This window comes from Glycine max, chromosome 17 (genome assembly GCF_000004515.6).
Source record: "Glycine max cultivar Williams 82 chromosome 17, Glycine_max_v4.0, whole genome shotgun sequence".
NCBI lineage: Eukaryota > Viridiplantae > Streptophyta > Magnoliopsida > Fabales > Fabaceae > Glycine > Glycine max.
The window spans coordinates 26,826,549-26,845,987 of NC_038253.2; the positions used below are offsets into that span (position 1 = coordinate 26,826,549).

Below are 19,439 nucleotides of genomic sequence, written 5' to 3' on the forward strand. Positions count from 1 at the left end.
TTGAAAACCCAAAAGGGTGGCCTAGGAAAGTTAGGGAAATAAAAAAGGAAAAACAATCAAGGGCGTGTTATCAAAGGCTTTATCCCAAAATCCAAACTGTAAAAGTCCTTAGTCAAGATTTGAAATGACACATGGTCGTGTTTCTTCATCCCAAACACTTATTTATCCCTTGCTACCCCTTCCGAGCCAAAGCATATTTGTTTTCTTAAAAAAAAAACAACAACAAAAACCCTGAGTAGGAACCACCACCAAACCGGCGAGAAGGGCGATGCAAACAACACATGCATGAGGTTTACTAAGCTCTAGGGTGGGCAATAATGATGTAAAAAAAAGAGCAAAAAGAAAATCCACCAAATACGAATGAAGCAAAAAAAAAGAGACAAAAGATCTCTAGATTTTACAAGGAAGGCACAAAAGTGCAATAAGGATTAATGTATAAGATAAAAGGAGTAGAGCCCAACCCAAAAATTGAAATGAACAAAAGTACAAGCAATGCTCTCGAGGTTCTTACTCAATATAATCCTTAAACACTCTTTGAGCCTCTCTGATCCTTTCTTTCATAGCCCTATTACCCCTAACCACGTTACAAGCCCAATAAAGCCCTTATGGATCAAGGAATGACTAATTTTGCTTTTAAGTTTGTATTCTGGAATGGAACCCGAACGCGCTTGTGATTGTTGAAAAAATATATACATAGAAAAAAGAGAATCCTCGAAGTTTTGTACTTGCATATTTGAGAAGAAAACTCATTCGACCAGGAGCTCGTGAAAAATGCTCAAAAACAATTGTGATAGTAGGGTACATCTGATGTTAGTCGCTCATACAGACTCTTTAGGATTCCTTTTGAATCCAAGAGTGGCCTTTGTTGTATAAATTCTTTTGGGATCAGCCCATGTCATCAAGTTTTAGCGGGATCGATATACCCTTGGCATCACTCTATGACCTTAAATCGAGAAAGTTTCACTTGGTCATATACCAAAGTGGAACAATCCATTGCCATCCTTCAATGGTGCATGTGATTGGTCCCAAAGCCATATATTTTCTTGTTGTGCAAAATAATCAAAGATTTTAAACAAAAAGAAAGGGACAACCCCTAGGATCAATATTTCAGTTGATTGATTAAATGTCAAACGGCTCCATTGCCGTCACCCAAAACTGTCAAGTGATTAAATCAAAACATACACTCTAAGGGAGTCCCCGAGGAGATTTGCAAAAGATAGGATGAGGTTGCATGAGTTGTCACGCCTTTTAGAAAGAGACAGTCAATCTGTGTTTTTTTACACGCAAAAAAAAAGAAAAAAGAAAACAAAATTAAGATCACCAAAAGAGGAAAGAATGTCATGAACATTGCACAATTTTTCATTGCATTGCATTGTTGCGTACAAAACCTGCATTTACTTCATTTTAGGGCGAAGTTTGTATGTCCATGCATTCCAAAACTCATGTTTCACATCAGGCTATGAGTCCATATTAGTCACTACCCAAGACAATCCTACCCACCATGTAGTTGTAGTGGTAACTATTAATCTAAGTGAACATCCTCCATGGATGCTTCATGAACTACCCCTCAAAAATGGAAAACAATCCTACACTCAAAGTAGTCACTACCCAAGACCTATAAGTGATACATAATGTGTCTCTACGGTGATCAGTGGTATTCAGGGCTGATCTAACAGCAAAAAGTGGCCCCACCATGTAGCTGTAGCGGTAACTATTAATCTAAGTGAACATCCTCCATGGATGCTTCATGAACTACCCCTAAAATGGTGGTTGCAAGGGTAAGTCACCTACTCCTCAAACGCCATAAACAATAGGCAATAGCAACAAAAACTAAGACATACAATCTATATAACCATTATGTGTGGTTATCTAAACAAACAACATTATCCCATCCTAAGCGCGCAACTATCGCACTTATTTCACCATTGGGCACAATCACTGCCACCAATCCTTCCAGGTCTTGGTGGTCTTACAAAATCATGTGGATGATAGTCGGGAGCGATCACTACATATGAATACATCATACACCAACCTCTCATCTCCTAACTCAAAAACCATATTCTCGGAGCCCATCAAGAGTAGCAAAGTGAGGCTTGTGAGCTACCCATGCCAAATGAGTGCACCAAATGTCAGGTAGTCACCACTTTCTAATTCCTCTAGGTTCCTCGAACCTCTTCGCCCACTATTCCTCGATGCATCTCTATGCATCATCCACTTCCTCAATGTAACCTCATCTTCTCATAGAAGGCAATAGAACCAATGGTTCCTTAATCTCTATCCAATTCTCTTGAGTGTTGTTGTTACATTGCATGTGTAGCCTTCGTGTCATGTGCATCAATGGACACATACATGATAAGTGCCATATTTTAGTTATTTTTGGGATTAAAATGTTAGCATCTATATTTTGATTGTAATAGTTTTCTTATAAACTTCCCTTAAATCTAGTTGTTTTATATATATTGTAAATTTACTAATGTTTTCGTTTAAATATGGAAGATTTATCCATGATTTTGTACGTTTTGATGGTTGTTTGTTGGATCCAGAAACCAAGTTAAAAGGAAGGACAAAATGGTCATTTTCAAAGATTTCAGACAACCATTCGCCTAGGTTAGCAACCAACTCGCCTGGGCTAATCAAGTTTCCTAAGGCCTAAGCAACCAAATCGCTTGGGCCACCTACAACTCATCTGGGCGAGTGAGTACCTTCAGCATTAAGCAAGCAACTCACGTGGGTGAGTGCAACTCGCCTGAACGAGTTTGTCTGGGACTTTCTTTCCTTTTTCTATAAAAAGCCATGCAAAGGAAGGCTCAAGAAGTATAGAAGCAGTGGGGAAACCAGAAGAAGCACACAACAAGGAAGGAGTGAGAAAGTAGAGCCCGGGCGCTACAAAGTTGTGACCGTGGATCGCATCCTTCATCATTTCTCCTGTCGATCTTGTGCTCTACGCAATGATTAACTAGTTTCTTCAAAAGATTGGATGTAATCTTCATACTCTTATATATCTCGTTTGATATTTAATATATGTATGAATCCTTTCTACTAATTATTGTTGATTTCATTCTGTTTGTAATGCTTGATTCTATTTGATCACTAGTTTCGTAAAATTGGATTTTAAGTTTGGCTGGAAAGTACTCTTAGAATTTGAACTGAATGAATTTACTTTTTACATTACGTTGCTAGGAATAGAGCATAATGTTTTGATTGGAAATAACACTAGATTATGATTGTAATCTGGGATATTTATTTCATATGTAAGGGATCGATATTCGGTAAATATTCTTAGGATTTTCAAATGCGAGATATAATTGTCGGAGTTCACACTCTATCAATCTTACCATTCAATAATCATAATAGAATACAGGCACACATTTCATTAATTTTATCAACAAAGAATTATTACAATTTCAGAACATGCATTAATCATTAGATCTTGCATTTATTTCAGCAATATAATAGTAAATACATCATCAGTTCAAGAAAATAAAGAATTCTAAGATAATTTATACAAAGGCACATATTTCAAAGTTAAGTTATCTACTGTCTAAAATCACTCTTGTCACACCTTAATTTCGTTCGGGGACCATTGTTTGTCGGCATGCGACCTTCGTTTGACCACCTCAAAATGTTTAACACCCATCGTTGTGGAATCCGTAAAGTTCCAAGATGTTTCGGGAAGAAACCAGTCAAAAACATGAAAATGAAAGTGTATACCCTCGGAAAAATGGAGGTTGAGGAACCTTGGCTGGAGTTATAGCAACCATTGAATTATCAAGTAGATATGGGAGCAAGTTAGCATATGACACCAGAATTTGGGGTGAATCCTACAGGCTTTTTGCTGCAAAATTCCTTTTTGGGTGGTGTTTGGAATTGGATGATTTAGGGTTCTTGGTTGATAGGGTGGCGGGTAATGAGAAAGGTTGATATTGGCGGAGTATTGATATTGTGGAGCTGGTGGGAAATTTGGCCATGTAGGAACGGTAGTCACAACATGGGTTCCTCCCTCCTTCTCATTCTCTTCATTTGCCCCAGCTTTCTCATTCATCAAAGCAGGATAATCAAATTTGCCTCTTCTCATACCCACTTCGATCCTTTCACTGGCAAAAGCTAAATCCGCAAAGCTTGAAGGTGTGTAACCCACCATCTTTTCATAGTAGAACACTAGTAATGTGTCTACTATCATTGTTATCATCTCCCTTTCCGTCATTGGGGGCGCAACTTGAATTGCCATATCCCTCCACCTTTGGGCGTATCCTTTGAAGGATTCATGCTCCTTTTTGCACATGTTCTGTAGCTGCATTCTATTCGGAGCCATATCAGAATTGTATTGATACTGCCTAACGAAAGCAAGCATTAGGTCCTTCCAAGAATGGACTCGGGAAGATTCTAGATTAGTGTACCAGGTGACGGCTGCCCCAGTAAGACTTTCTTGGAAGAAATGCATCAACAATTTTTCATCTTTTGTGTATGCTCCCATTTTTTGACAGTATATCCTCAAGTGAGTTTTGGGGCAAGTCATCCCATTGTACTTATCGAAGTCCGGTACCTTGAACTTTAGAGGAATGACCATGTTGGGTACTAGGCACAAATCTTCCATGATAGCAAAAGCATAATCTCTATCTCCTTCAATGGCCCTGAGTGTTTCCTTTATCTGATCCAACTTTCCCTTATCAGCCATAGTAGGAGGGGCTCTTCCCACCGCAAAATGCAAGGGTTGTGGTTGTGGGCGAAACTGAGGGCCCTCCAAAGTGTTTGTGTCGCAGGGGTATACCACCAATTGCTTGCCCTTCAGTGGCATATCTGAGGCAAGGCTCAAAGTCCGCTAGATTGTGGTGGGGCATTTCATGTGACTCCCCCATGGGTTGAGAGACATGTGCATGATCAGTTTGAGGTTGTCGGCTTTCAATGAGTATGGGAGCAGAGTTATTGACATCCTCACTGGGAGTGTATGCCACATTGAGTGGTGTATAGTTGGGAGGCAAGCCATATGATGGGAAGGCGTGCTTGTTTTGAATTTGCACATAATAGGGGCCGCTCATACTTCCCAAATCTTTGCCTACCATAGCTAAGGTTGGATGATTCATTTGGTTGAGGCCAGATGGGGGCATTGGGTTCACCTTAGCAACAATGCTAGTAGCGGCAACTGCAACCGCATTGGCTTCCATTATCTTCTTCATGCTCATCATGGCCTCCATCACTGTGGCCATTTTCTCTTTCATGGCCTCCGTGTCGGCCTTCATCTGCTTTGGCACCTCCTCTACTTCACCCATTACTCTAGCTCTAGCACCGGTTCGGTAAGGGCGTCGTAAAGCGTGTTCTTTCCTTTTGATAACAATGATTAAGTTCGTTTTTTTTTTCAAGGAAAGAATGCAATGAGCAATGCAACCAATGAAAAGCATGGATGTATGCGAATGATGCACAGTTGAAGTATTGCAATTTTTTATGCAAGACATGGGGTTGAATCAATTTAGATTTTCAACATGGTCCATGACATCTTTGTCAAGGTGAAACTAGAAGTAACAAGGACATCAACAGTCCTAAATGTGTTTGGCAGTAGATGAAGCAGCGATGTAACTCGATCCATCTTTTGCCCCAATTTTTGCAAGATGGTTACTTCCATACTTCAACTTGACTTGATGAACCTTTTTCGTAAAAGCATGAGCTTGGTTCAACCCCATAACCCAAGGAATGGAAATTTCAATTGCCAATAATTTGACAACATTTCACAGAGATGAATGACTCGAGCATACTTAAGTTATGCATGGCAAATGTAATTATGAAATTGAGATGCCCGAAGAAACATCTTTTTTTAGTTAACCATGCATTAGGTACCATGTTCGATCATTTTGTTTTTAAGTGAAACGGGTTTATGATCCCAACATGGTTGGCTCATGGTACCGAACATATGCAACTAAGAATGCAGCGTGAATATTCATGCTTCCTTTTTTGTTTTTTTTTTTTTTGCAGAGGAAAATGCAAGGATCATGCATGAGTAAACATGAAAACAAATGGTATGCAAAAAACATGTTAGATGCAGATGCATGGTGATGAAGTGACTTATGCAAAATGCAATGCATGAATATGGTAAGTGACAAATGCAGGAACGATATGCCTATTACGATGCCATGAAGAGATGCTTATGCGATGCATGATATGAATGCATTTACGGACACGAGAGACCGAAAAATCATATCTTCTTACTTGCGCATTTGGGGGCGCAGTGCCCCATGTGTATAGTTAAGAAGGTGATATGGACCTTCCAGCTTCCCGTGACAAAAGACGAGACCAACATACAACGCATGCGTGACGACATGATGCAGATGCGCAAAAGTGCAACAGGGGGATGTACACAACATGGCAATATCCTCAAATAATCATACAACAAAGGCGTACATGACATTTAGGTTATATGCATGGCAGTGTTTAAAACGCACGCAGCGTGTTCACTTTGTGCCCTATTTTAGAGACCTAAACGGGAGGAACTAAAAGGCTTTTAGTGATAATTCCCAAGGTGGTCATATCTCTCTTGATGGTTTCTAGAGGTATCATCCCCTTTGAAAAACATATTGCGACAGTAGGGACTACCAGCAACAATATGTTATCAAAGAGAAAAACTCTAGATGAGGGTTCACTGTTATCAAGCAAGTCGGAGACCCAACATGACCACAGATTCACCTCCACTCCTTATGTTCCCATGGACCCGGGTATAGGGCCCCCTTTTCAACTCACCGTGTGTACAAATAGTGTTGGTGTTTGTGTGCATCAAATGAATAAATATCTATCTCATGCATACATTTCAAAAACACACTAAAAGCATCAAAGAGTTACATATAAGAACGTAAGAGAAATAAAAGGAAACCGACAAAAGAGGAAGTCATGATATTGCACGAGATTAGAAGGCCTAACTCTCTAAAAACAGTCCCCAGTGGAGTCGCCAATTGTCACAACCTACCCTTCGGCGGGAGGGCGACACGAGGCTCACGGGTGCATCTTCCATCGGAGGAAAATGTGCGAGGTCGCCACCAACATTTATTTGAGGAAAACGTCAGAAAAACCGGAAAGTGTGGTCTACGAACTTTAAGTGTGAAAGGTTCAAGAGTTGTTTTTACGCACGGGGAAGGTATAAGCACCCCACGCATCCGTCACAAGGGACGGCAGCCTTTAATCAAGTGTGCAAATATGACTTCAAAATGTTTTATTTTCCCTTTTTTATGTCTTTTTGTGTTTTTATGCTTTTTATGTTTTTTGTATTTTTTATCTTTTTGTGGTCGACAAGGGTGTTTCCCTCGCTCCTACGTATCCTCAATTGCGATGAGGAAATCAGACCTACATAGTTCTTTTAGAACTAAACGTTGGTTAAGTTGTTTTGATCTTTTTTCGCAAGATCGATTTTAACCGCACAAAAGTCGTTTAAGGCGTTGGACCATTTAAATGATCTTTTGATTCTTTTGAAAGGAGAAAAATATTAAGGTGTTGGACCATTAACGATCTCTTTGTTTTTGAAAGTAAAGAAACGTTAAGGCGTTGAACCATTAACGATCTCTTGGGGTGGTCGACAAAAGCGGAGCTTTTGCTCCTACGTATCCTCAATTGTGATGAGGAAATCAGACCTACGTAGTTCTTGCAAAAGTGGTAAAGTTATGGATTGATTTTATGCTTTTGAACAGGCCATGTGAACCGATAAAAGCAAAGAGGACCGTTTAAGGCATTGGACCTTAAAACGGTCTTTAGTGATTTTTGCGGACAAAGCTTGATTTGTGAGTTGATTTTAGCTTTAGTTTCACTTTGGTTATTAGTCAATTCATTCAAGGAAACTTTCAAAGAAAAACGTCCAATTGATTTTTCTTGATTATTTTATTATTATTATTATTTTCAAGATATTTTTATTATTTTATTATTATTTTACTTTTTTTGGTTTAATCGTGGTTATAGCGTGAACGATCGGTTAGATTTTGTTTTAACAGTGATTTAACGAGATTACAACACAAATGATCAGTTGAAATTCATATTATCATTTATTAGATGAGAAAACGACTTAAATAAACGGTAAAAAACTCGTTAAAGAAAAAGAAAAGAAAACTGAAAGTAAGCGAAATTAAAGTGAAAGTACACAAAACAAGTAGGAACCACTAAGGGTGCATAGAATGAATTGAAAGATTCAATTTTGGGAACATACCGGTTGAAGACTGAAGAACGACGAAGAACGAACGAAGAACGGTGAAGAATGATGAAGAACGATGAAGAATTTCCACAGAATCACTTACGGAAGTGTTACGGAAGCACTTCGACTCGATTTTTCTTCACGAAAACACATTTTTTCACCCAAAACAGCCGAAATGCATAGCCAAGGGGTCTGGGATATTTTTGAAACAGCCCCCTTCCCCTATTTATAGGGAAAAAGAGAGGTGCTTGCCGCCAAGAGGCTTCTTGAAGAAGATTTCTAAGCGCACCCCAATTACTAAGTTCACCCCCCTTTTCGTACTTTATGGAAAAGTTACGGAAGCCTTATGGAAGTGTTTCAGATTTGATTTTCATCTTTTTTATCTTCCCTTTCACCAATGTTAAGTGAAATATGTTTACCTAAGGTTTTCAGAAATTTTACGGAAGCCCCGGAAACCATTTTTCAACAACGTGGAGGAGCTTGCTGCCTAGTTTCTTCCTCCTTAAGCAACCCAATTTCCAAAATGCCCTGGAATGCCTATATTTGAATTGCTATTTACACCCCTATCTTGATAAGTTCACCCCCCATTTTTGTGTTTTTGGCCGTTATCTTTCCGAAATCTCATGAAACTTTACGGATTCCACTGTGATGAGTGTTAAGCCTTTCAAAGCGATCATCAATGGTCCTCGGATGAAATTAGAGTGTAACAGTTTATTTACACACACCCCACTTTGCTAAATACACTCCCGTTTTCGTGTTTTTGACCGGTTTCTTCTCGAAACATCTCGGAACTTTACAGATTCCACAACGATAGGTGTTAAACATTTTGAGGTGGTCAAGCGAAAGTCGCATGCCAACAAACAATGGTCCCCAGACGAAATTAGGGTATGACAAGTAGCAAGAAAGTAATGAGAAAGGAAAATGGATATGAAAGAACAAGGAATATTTAGAAAATAATGATTCAAATGGAAAAATTGAGTAAAATCATCGACATGTTCTAATACACGCGTCAATAGAATTTCAACCGCTAAAAATTTGAAAGTTGAAATGATTATCGTGCCCCAAAATAGATACATGGGAAGTAAGATCCAGAGAGACCTATAAAAAGGACTCTTACTCCATGCAACAAGTGGCTTTTACTCTAACACACTTCAAAATAACAAACACACATTCAAAGACAATTCTGGTGGGAATTTACTCCCAACTTTCTCATTAAACCACCATCTTTGAGTGTCTCACCGCCACACTAAAGTTTGGATTCCGATTGTACTCGAGTTCAAATCACATCATTGCTCATTCCTCAAATAGAAATAAAAATATTTATTCACATTGAAAAGTGAAAATTGTTGCCTTAATAAAAAAAGTGAAAATTATGGCTATAACATTCAACCACTTTTCAGTAATTCAATATTTTTATACAATAACAATAATTAAACATTTTCCATAAATGGTATGTGAAATAATCTCACCAACATTATTACCAACGAAATATTCTTGGTTGACCACACGATCAAATAAATAATTTTTAATATTCATACTTAGGAGACATTTGGTAGGAGGAAAGTTTTTCATTCTTGGGAATCATAATTCTTGGGAAACTCCTAGGAATCATACAAATTTGTTTGGTTAGTACTAATATGTTTTTTGAGAAAAATAAATTTTTTCATGTTTCGCTAATTATAACTTTCTTGGGTATATAAGATTTTTTTTACAAAAAGTACCTTTTATTAAAATTAATTTATTAATTTTTTAACTCAAATTATATTATAAATATGAGATTTAGCTAATTTAATTATAAGATTTAAATAAACTATATATTTAATAATATTTTAACTATAAATATTAAAAAAATAGAAAATAATGAAACAATTAGATGGTGCTTAATAGTAACAAGAACTAATTAATTAAGCAAATAAATGTTGCAAAAAATAATGAAGCAAATAAATATGTCAGGCTTTTTAGTAAACTAGAAAATTCTGGTTAAGTAAACTACCAAACTCATATTAATTTCATATTCAATAAATTAGGAAATACATATAACAAAATATACATTCATCATCTGAACTAATTTCATTTCATTTAGAAAACTAGCAAATTTAGATTAAGTGACTACTTTAGATTCCAAACAACCTATAAATTTCAAATGGAACACAAAAAAAAATTAATTTTAAAAAAATGTAGCTATTAAATAAGATATTTAAATGAAGCATTTAAAATATTACCAGGCTTTTCAACACTCCATAACCAACTTCTAGTACACATTAAAGCCTCTAAAGTAGTTTAGTGGAGTCGGCTACAATGAGGGCTTAATATATGACCACTAATGTTGAAAGGAGATTCAGAAGCAATGATAGAGATAGGAATGGCTAATATATCCTTCACAATTGTGTGAAGTGTTGGGTACTTGACACCATTCAACCTCCACCACAATAAAATGTCAAAATCAAGAGTTATTGGTAAAACATCCTCCTTTAAATAATGATCCAACTCTGATTTGACAATAATACTTGCTCTTTTTTCTTCATAATATACCTATCATACATAGATAATGAATCACTAGAAACTTCATTACCATACACATTTGGAGAAGAATGAGTAGAATCCTAATGCATTTTCATTTGATAATCAAAAACCAACTCATACCACAATTGTCAGATCTTCCTAACTTGTGAAAAATTATCTGTTGATTGAATATTTGAAGATTTAGCCCATTAGCCTTAAGTTTTGGTTTATGATTTTGCAATATCAAGCATGTTTCAATAGATGTGTCATTTGTATTGAATGTTTCAGACTAGGCATGTGTGGTAGATACTAGTCTAATATTAGTTTATCCATGCTTAGTAGAGTATCAAGTATGATTAAAGATAGATTGATCCATAATTTTCTTAGAGCAATATGAGTTCAACATAGTGTAATTGGTTACAAGTTTATGTAACCAGTTATAGTATGTTAGAACAAGTATTTGAACTTTCTTCTATTTGAAATTTAGCTAAGAACATGGAGATAATTGTTACAATATTTCATAATTGACTACAATGTTAGTTTAAAGAGAAGGAAGATTTTGTGCTTTGAGATAATCGATTACATTGTGTCTAACAAAATTAAGAAGCTCTCTAGAAGTCAAAATAATCAAATACAAAATATCATAATCGATTACTATTGATTCTCAGTAGTTAATTTTGGCCTTTGTTGAACGAGATACTCGATTACGACATTTATGGAAATGCATAACAAAGAGTATTTGATCGAATTAATCGGGTACATCTTTTGGTAATCGATTAAATATGTTTTGTCAGTTAAAATTATCAATACACCCACTTGTTCTTTCCATTAGTGACCATTGTTATGACCTTATCTTTTTAAAACACAATTTGAGAGTCATCTAAGGGATCTTTTATGCATTTCTTCAAGAGAGTCAAGTTGATCAAGGATCATTTATCAGTCATCATGAGTTGATCATCTATGGAAGAGCTTGTAGAATTTTTTATCTGCACATTAAAGGTATACTCAATCCAATTCTGATTTTTTTAGTAGATTTTAATCTTGGTTAGGGTTACCAAGGTATTTTGAGTTGATAGGTTTCAACTCTTGGAATTTCTCTTGTAGGGTTCAAGGGAAAAGTAGATTGTTAGGGAATCACTTATGCATAGTGTTTGTATTTTGGTTCTTTAATAGTAGAATGTTTCAAGGGATCTTAGAACAACTGGATGTAGGTCCTCTTGAGGACTGAACCAATATAAATTCTATGTGTGATTATTTCTTTCTCTAACCCTTAGTTTTGTGAATTAATCTTGATAGTGAAATTGTTATGTGTGGGCCATAAAACTTCTTATAGATGATCCTTACAGATTTTGAAAATTTCTCTTCTCTATTGTGTTTCTAAAAGGGAGTGGAAAGTTCAGTTGGAGAGTTGCTACAAATATCTTTAAAGCAAGATGATCCATAATTGATAGGGTATACTCATGCTAATAATTGCAAGGGCAAGCAATCTCTTTGCATTTTCTAGATCATAAATCCCCATGCTCAACTCTTGTTTACCTTGACTGACCTTAGGTGTAAGAAAATTTTTTCATTTTCCTTTCAACCAAAGCTTGTAATGCATAGAACCATCCTTATGCTGCCATAAGTGTTTTATTCAATTTTTGGGTTTTCCACCCAATAATTTTTTATAATATTTGCACTGGGCCTTGTCTTCTCCATTGATTGAGTTTTTGAAAATGCTTCCATATCTCACTTTTCAGTTTACTTCCTCCTTCATTTGTTGTATTCTTTGTCTTCATGTTAATGTTATCATCGTATTCATCATGTGGAGTTTGTGGTAAATCATTGGGAGTACTGGGAGGATCACTACATGGGGGGAAGGTCACGAGTTACTTTTGGAATTGGTTGTTGTACACTTTCCTATCAAATTCCCATCTCTGCCATTACTTTCTTGTAAAATAAAAAATATGTAATTTAGCATTCACCAAATTTTATTAATTAATATCTCGTTTGATCCAAATTTAGGATGGCAAATAAAAAGGTAGAAAAGTAGTTCAAAATCTATAATAAAAAGTGGAACAATTAGAAGGAAAAAAAAGTAGAAATCCAAAGTATATGCACAAGTAGTAAACAAACAACAATTGCTTTAATATGCAAAAGCAGTAAAAAAACATAAATCCAATACAAATGGAGCAAAATGAAAAATATTTATCAAACAATTAAGAGCACATTAGAATGCCACAACACCTTAATTTGTCGTCCATTGCCATTTTAGCTTGCTTGTTACTTTAATATCTTCCAAATTCCAATTTAGTTACAACATTTGCTTTTAGTCCCCATTGCAAAGACAAAACTTTGAGTGAATGACTTTCAATCAACTAGTATACTAACCTTGAGTCTTTGACTATAATAGTGTTCAACCAACTAGCATACCAAGAAAAGTTGTGTGTGAGGAAAGTGAGATGAATCTTAAAAAACCGTCAAACCAAAAAAGGAAGCTTTGTTAGTAGATGAAAAAAATTAAGAAAAAAATTAAGAGAAGTAACAACAAAGCATGAAATAAAAGAAAAATTAAAAGCATAAATTTTGAATAAAAGCAAAAATAAATATGGAATACAAGAAAAAAACCAGCTCTATTCTTTCGTGAAACTAAAAAACCATGAAACCAAAAAAGGAACCTTGAGTTTGAACACATAAATAGAAATGCACCTTGATGATGGAACCTTTGATGGAGGACATTGAGGCTAGGAACGTCGAAACCAAAAGAGCGGATGCCAGAAGAGGAGACATCAAGCCATCGAGGCTGAGAGGAGACATCGAAAGAGGACAACGAGTTTTCGAGGTTGAGAAGAGATGATAACAGAGGAAATTGGCCGTCAAAGCTGACTCTCTTCGTGAGTCATGACAATGATGACTAAGAGGTGATTGGGAAGGGATCTGAGTCTGAGAGGTCAGAGAGTAGAGTGAGATGCAGCACAAGCAATGCAGTGTGAGAGAAAGAAAAGGATTTAGGTTTAGGCTCTTTGTTTTGTATATAAATTAGGTTATAATAGTAATTTACTTGCATTACAGTAGCAACAAGGCACGTGCGGGGGCAGGGATCATATCACCCAAGCCAACTTCGAACACAACTTTCTTAATTGGGGAAAACCCGACCCTAACCCCGACCTCGATCAACTCAGTTACACACCCCGAAGTATCCTCAATTTATTTTTCTACACGTGTAAAATTGCATTATTAAAGACTAGATAGTGGAAATTATGTACTATGTTATTTAATTTATTCTCTGTATAATATTAATTGTATAAGTTCCGTGTTATTCATTTTTTTTGTAAATAATTATTTAGATAGTTGGTAGAAATTTGGAAATTGCCTAAGCAAAAATTTCATCTATAGCGAAATTGCACCAGACAAAGTGACAATGTAATTTAACTCTGTATGAGAGTGTTTTCTGTGTTAGGTTCACTATGGGTACATATATTCCTTAGGATATTAGCACAATAACCTAGGCAAATAGGATAGATTTACTAATTTTGGTAAAAAGTGAAAATATCCATTTTTGGCAAATCATATCCCTTCCATTTTTGGTAGTTTTGCAGAAAGCAAAACTACCCAATTGAAGCATGGCTGGTCATGTTGGAAATGGGCTGATTTCTAATCAATTTCATGTCAATTAGTCATTCCAAATTGCACTTAACAAATAGATAAGATTTCCACATCTAATTTTCTTTCGGTCCAAAGCTATAATCTTATCTTAGAATTGTTTTTAAAAGCCAAAACTTGGTCATTCTCTCCCATTTTTCTTGAGACATATTGAGAAGAAAGAAGACTTATTTTTTCTTCTTCTTCCAAGAGTCTACATTCGTTCTTGAGCTTGATAAGCTATTTCACCCTTCTTGCCTTACCCTTGTTCTTTCTTTTTCATCTTTCCTTCTTGCTCATGCATTGAGTTGCCTTTGAAGCATTGAAACTTGAGTCACAAAGAGCATTCATCTTGGGCAAAGCTTGGACATTTCTTGAGTTTCATCAAGAGGTAAGGGGTTCTCTCCAACTCTTGAACTCTATGTTTGTTGTTAAACTTCCTTGACAAAATGTCATCTTGAAATTTTCGTGCTTGCTGTCATGTTTTGGATGTGTGTGCTGAGCTGTTTTCCTTGAATATTTTATGCCAAAAATGAGTTATTTTCATGTTAAAACATAGTGTTAACCTTAAATTTCACTTAAATAAGAGTTTCCTAGCTAAAATTATGAATAAAACAAGTGTAAGGACCTCTGTAGAATGAAAATCTGTCACGAATTTACCCTGAATGTTACAACAGTATGAACTATTTTTCTTAGAGTTTTGACCTCAAAAATGAATTTTTTAGATTTGAAAATGTAGGGTAGCATATAAGATTTATGAAAATCCGATTCCCAGAGCACCTACAACATTGAAAATAAGCTAGGAGCAAAACTTTGTAAAACTGAGCGACAGAGTGATTTTAGACAGTTGACAGATTAACATTGGAATTTGTGCCTTTGGGTAAATTACCTTAGAATTATTTATTTATGGAATTGTTGATTTATTTGCTATTATATTTCTGAGATAACTGCAAGATCTAATGATTGATGCATGTTTTGGAATTGTGATGATTCTCTGTTGATAAAATTAATGAAATGCATACACGTATATTTATTATTAGTTGTTGAATCACTACAACAAATCTGTTAAATAATGGAGGTTATTTTTTCGTTTAGTGGAGGTTTTTACCCTCCACAAAATAAATTACGGAGGTTTTCAAAAACCTCCGCAGTTCTATTCGCTACAAGCAATTAGCGGCGGTTTTCGAAAACCACTGGTATCGAGAATATTTTACAGAGGTTTTTTTGTAGAGGTTTTAAACCTACGCTAACTGTGAAGGTTTTTTAAAGGAGCTTTTAAACCTACGCTAACTGTGGAGGTTTATTGGAAGAGGTTTTTATACCTACACTAAATATGGAGGTTTTTTGTAGGAGGTTTTAAACCTATGCTAAATGCGGAGGTTTATTAAAAGAGGTTTTAAAACTATACTATGGAGGGGTTTTTTTTTTTTAAATCATGCTAGCAATAGATGTTTTACAATTGATTTTCAAATTCTCCTTATTTTCTTGTATATAATGATTTTGTATACTCATTTTAGTTTCATAATCTACATGTATTATAATTTTTCATTTTCTTATGATATCAATAAAAAAATGTAATATAAAAACTCATAATGAGGACGTAGAAATTATATTTCAATAACCAAAATAATAGCATATAGTTAAAAGATTTATAATTCAAATTTCTATTGTAAATCAAAGTATGACATAAAATCCATAACAAAGTAATATTAGTCTTGTACTAAACTTTAAATCCAAAATACATTATAAGCAAACTAAGGGTTGCTAGCACCAGAAGATCCTCTTGCATCCAAAGGTGTATTAGGAACACTTGAAGCATCATTTGGCTGAAATAAGAAAAGAAAAAACACTTAGTCACATATACTATATACAAGGGTGTATCACACATACTAAATCATAATGACCATCAATAAAAATAATCAATTCTAAACAATTGTTTTGATATTCTAAACTTATGCATGGTTATTACCTTGGTCATGTATGTTTACTTAAAGACCTAACTTGAGATAAAGAGTATTAAGAGCTAGCCAAAATGAATAAAATTCTACCTTAATATTGTTGATTAACTATAAAATCTACCTACAAAACTGTAAATTAATTAGCTTAATAAACAAACGTACCAATTACAAAATATATTTCCTTACCAATATGCGTGAATAAATTAATAAACTATAGACATATGTAAAACATTTTTAAGAGTACATTGTGTATTATACTAACAAGTTTTAGGATAACTCACATATACATAATGATGTATTCATATTAATTTCTTACATGTGTTTGATCAAGAGTGAAATAACTAGCTAATTCTTCAGGGATCCTTCCTTCCTTCATTATCATGTAGGCCTTAAAAGCTGATTCTAAATTGTTGTATTTCTCTTGCCATTGGTTTGAAGATGGAAAGGCAAGAAGAGCTCAGACTAGAAGCTCGAAGTCTTGTGTTCCTGAATGTATTAGAAGGAACAACTCCTAATCCCATGCATCGCACTCTCCCAGAGTGCTCTAACCCTAACACTCTACCAATAACATCAAGAGGAGAAACTTCAGATTCATCAACTATGCTTTGAGTCAATCCTACTTCAATTTGTTCCTGCAAACATGTAATAAAATGAAATATAAAAGTTTTAAGATTAAGCACAATCCTTGAAAACAATGTTACTAAACAAAAACATACCGCTATAGTCTTTGCTGCTTCATTTACAAATGATCCATCTTTCCTTTTATGAGTTTCAATATATAATTGTCCACGACTTGGTAGCTTCCCAGTTTCTAACAACTAAGATAAATAAAGAGTAAGTAAACATTGAACTTCTTTAATTAGTAAAAGTTAACATTTAGTGTCATTACCAACTCATTTCTTCTTCTATGATTAGCTTTGGATCCACCAGTGTGTGGAATAACTTGCTTGCTTCGAATTTCTTTATTTCTCCTACAAAGTTCCTATATGCAAAGCAATTTCAAGTTTACAACTTGTAATAGTAATCATAAAATTAGCTATAAAAACAATTCAATAATTAAAACAATCTAATTGTACCAATGTTGATGGTTTATGACGATAATGAACAAAACGAGCCCATTGATCTTTATCTATGCCTATCGGCACATTTTTTATGATTTCATCTCTTGTTTTGGTTGGATCGTTGAATTCATTCCATAAGCTTTGCCTATATGCTGCCCATTTTCTTCCCATACTCAATTTGCAATACCGTTTTGCACCAGCTTCATTAATCTTAAAATAAAATCGAGGCTAAAAAGAAAAGACAAATTTATCAAATATCATATGCAAAATTTTATATATATATATATGAAAAATAGTAAAGATAAGGTTTCTAAGTGGTGTAGATATAAAAATTTATATATAACTAATTGACATACCTTTAAAATTGTTTCAAAGCAATCATCAAAATAAGCTTTAGGTACGCCTGAAGGTTCATACCATCTATCATAATCCATAGGAAATAATTTGCAATCAGCTGCTAGTATTCCAAGAAATCCTGTAAGCAAGGCTTGTGCTTCACCAATTGCTTGGCCTTGGTCATCAAAATTCACAATGATGCGTAACTCCCTAGGAAAACTATTGACTCCCCTAACTTTCACCTTAATCTTCTTGATCGTTTCTTCAGAGTCTTTAACAATAAAAGAATTTCTCAATATGAAAATGTAATATACTTCATATGGTGATAATTACAAAAATAAAAATAAAATACAATACTTGTATACCTATTGCCTCAACAGTCCAACAGTGTGTAGACTCACGCCCAACATGACGTCTAGTTGTTTCATCTTCTTGTGGATCTTCAGATGTTGATACATGAGAAAGAGGGACATTACCAGTTGGGACTTCAAGAGCTTGTGTGGAATCACTTGGTGGGGAAGAAATTTCAGGATTCATTGCTGGAACTTCAAATGTTGATACATGAGAAAGAGAGACATTACCAGTTGGGACTTCAGGAGCTTGTGTGGAATCACTTGGTGAGAGACATTGTGGTTGAGGTGCTGATTTTTGTGGATTTCTAAAACGCTTCACCTTTGGCATGACTACATATTCATGACAACAATATTAAGAGAAAAATAAATAAAGAATAATAAAATTTAAGATGACATACTATCAAAATTAATACAAGATTAAAATAATTAATAAATGAAATAATAACAACATTTATAAGTCAATCAACTATATCATATTTAGACAAGTGTGAATTTCTTACTATTTTAGGAGTTACAATTCAATCAACTATATCATCATTTAGATGGTTTGTAGCCAATTGTACATATTGATCATCAAGCCTAGAAAATTGTTCAAGTTGTTGCTCTTGGTATGGCTCATTTTCATATGCATTTTCTTCTACTTCTTCTCCCATGTCATATAAATCTCTTGGCTTTATTTGTACAACAACACTCCATCCTTCATTGACTACATCATCTACATAATACACCACTTGTGCTTGAGATGCTTCAATGTATGGTTCATGTTCTTCATGATCACCAATATGAATCAATCTATCAAAGTTAACACAATTAAAATTCCAACAATCCTTTTTATACCCTCTATCTCGTGTAGTATCATCTCATTTACATTTAAAAAGAATAACAGAGAATCAACCATAGTAGTTAATCTCAATGATATCTTCCAACTTCCCATAATAAGGTAAATCTGCTGGCCTTAAGTTGCCATCAATGCTACTTGAAACACATGATGTGTTAGATGTTAAGAAAACACCACTATTTTGTGTTTTTAATCCTTCTTCTCGAGCCTAGGTTCAAAATTTGAACCCATTAATATTATATGCAGTAAATCTTGTTGCATTGTCCAAGGGTCTTCGTGCTAAAAACTTTAGATTAGTAGACATTTCATTCATTGTATCTGGATTCATAATCTAAAAAAATTGGAAGTTAGAGTTTGAAACAAAGACGGTAAAAAAATCTCTATCCACTAAATGACTACTCACCCACTTTCTAAACCAATCAACAAACTCTTTATTGACTTTTTTCTCTATCTTTGTAGACGAAGGTCTTCTTCCTCTTGAACTCCTTTTTATGAATTCTCTAAATTCACTACATAAATTAATTATTATAATCAATACACATGACTATTATTTATAAGTAGTATAACAATAAAAGTTTATGTCACTTTACTTACTCCACAAATGGTGTGACT

The 19,439-nt window shown here is 34.8% G+C and overlaps 1 long non-coding RNA gene across 1 annotated transcript; it reads right to left on the reverse strand.

Moving 5' to 3' along the window:
- Positions 1-16,805: 16,805 nt before the first annotated feature.
- LOC102664124 (uncharacterized) lies at positions 16,806-17,446 on the reverse strand. The gene is made up of 4 exons (XR_005889372.1): positions 17,316-17,446; positions 17,129-17,221; positions 16,956-17,057; positions 16,806-16,871 (listed from the first exon to the last, which is right to left on the reverse strand). It is a non-coding gene; the product is annotated as an uncharacterized lncRNA (long non-coding RNA).
- Between the last annotated feature and the right edge of the window lie 1,993 nt (positions 17,447-19,439).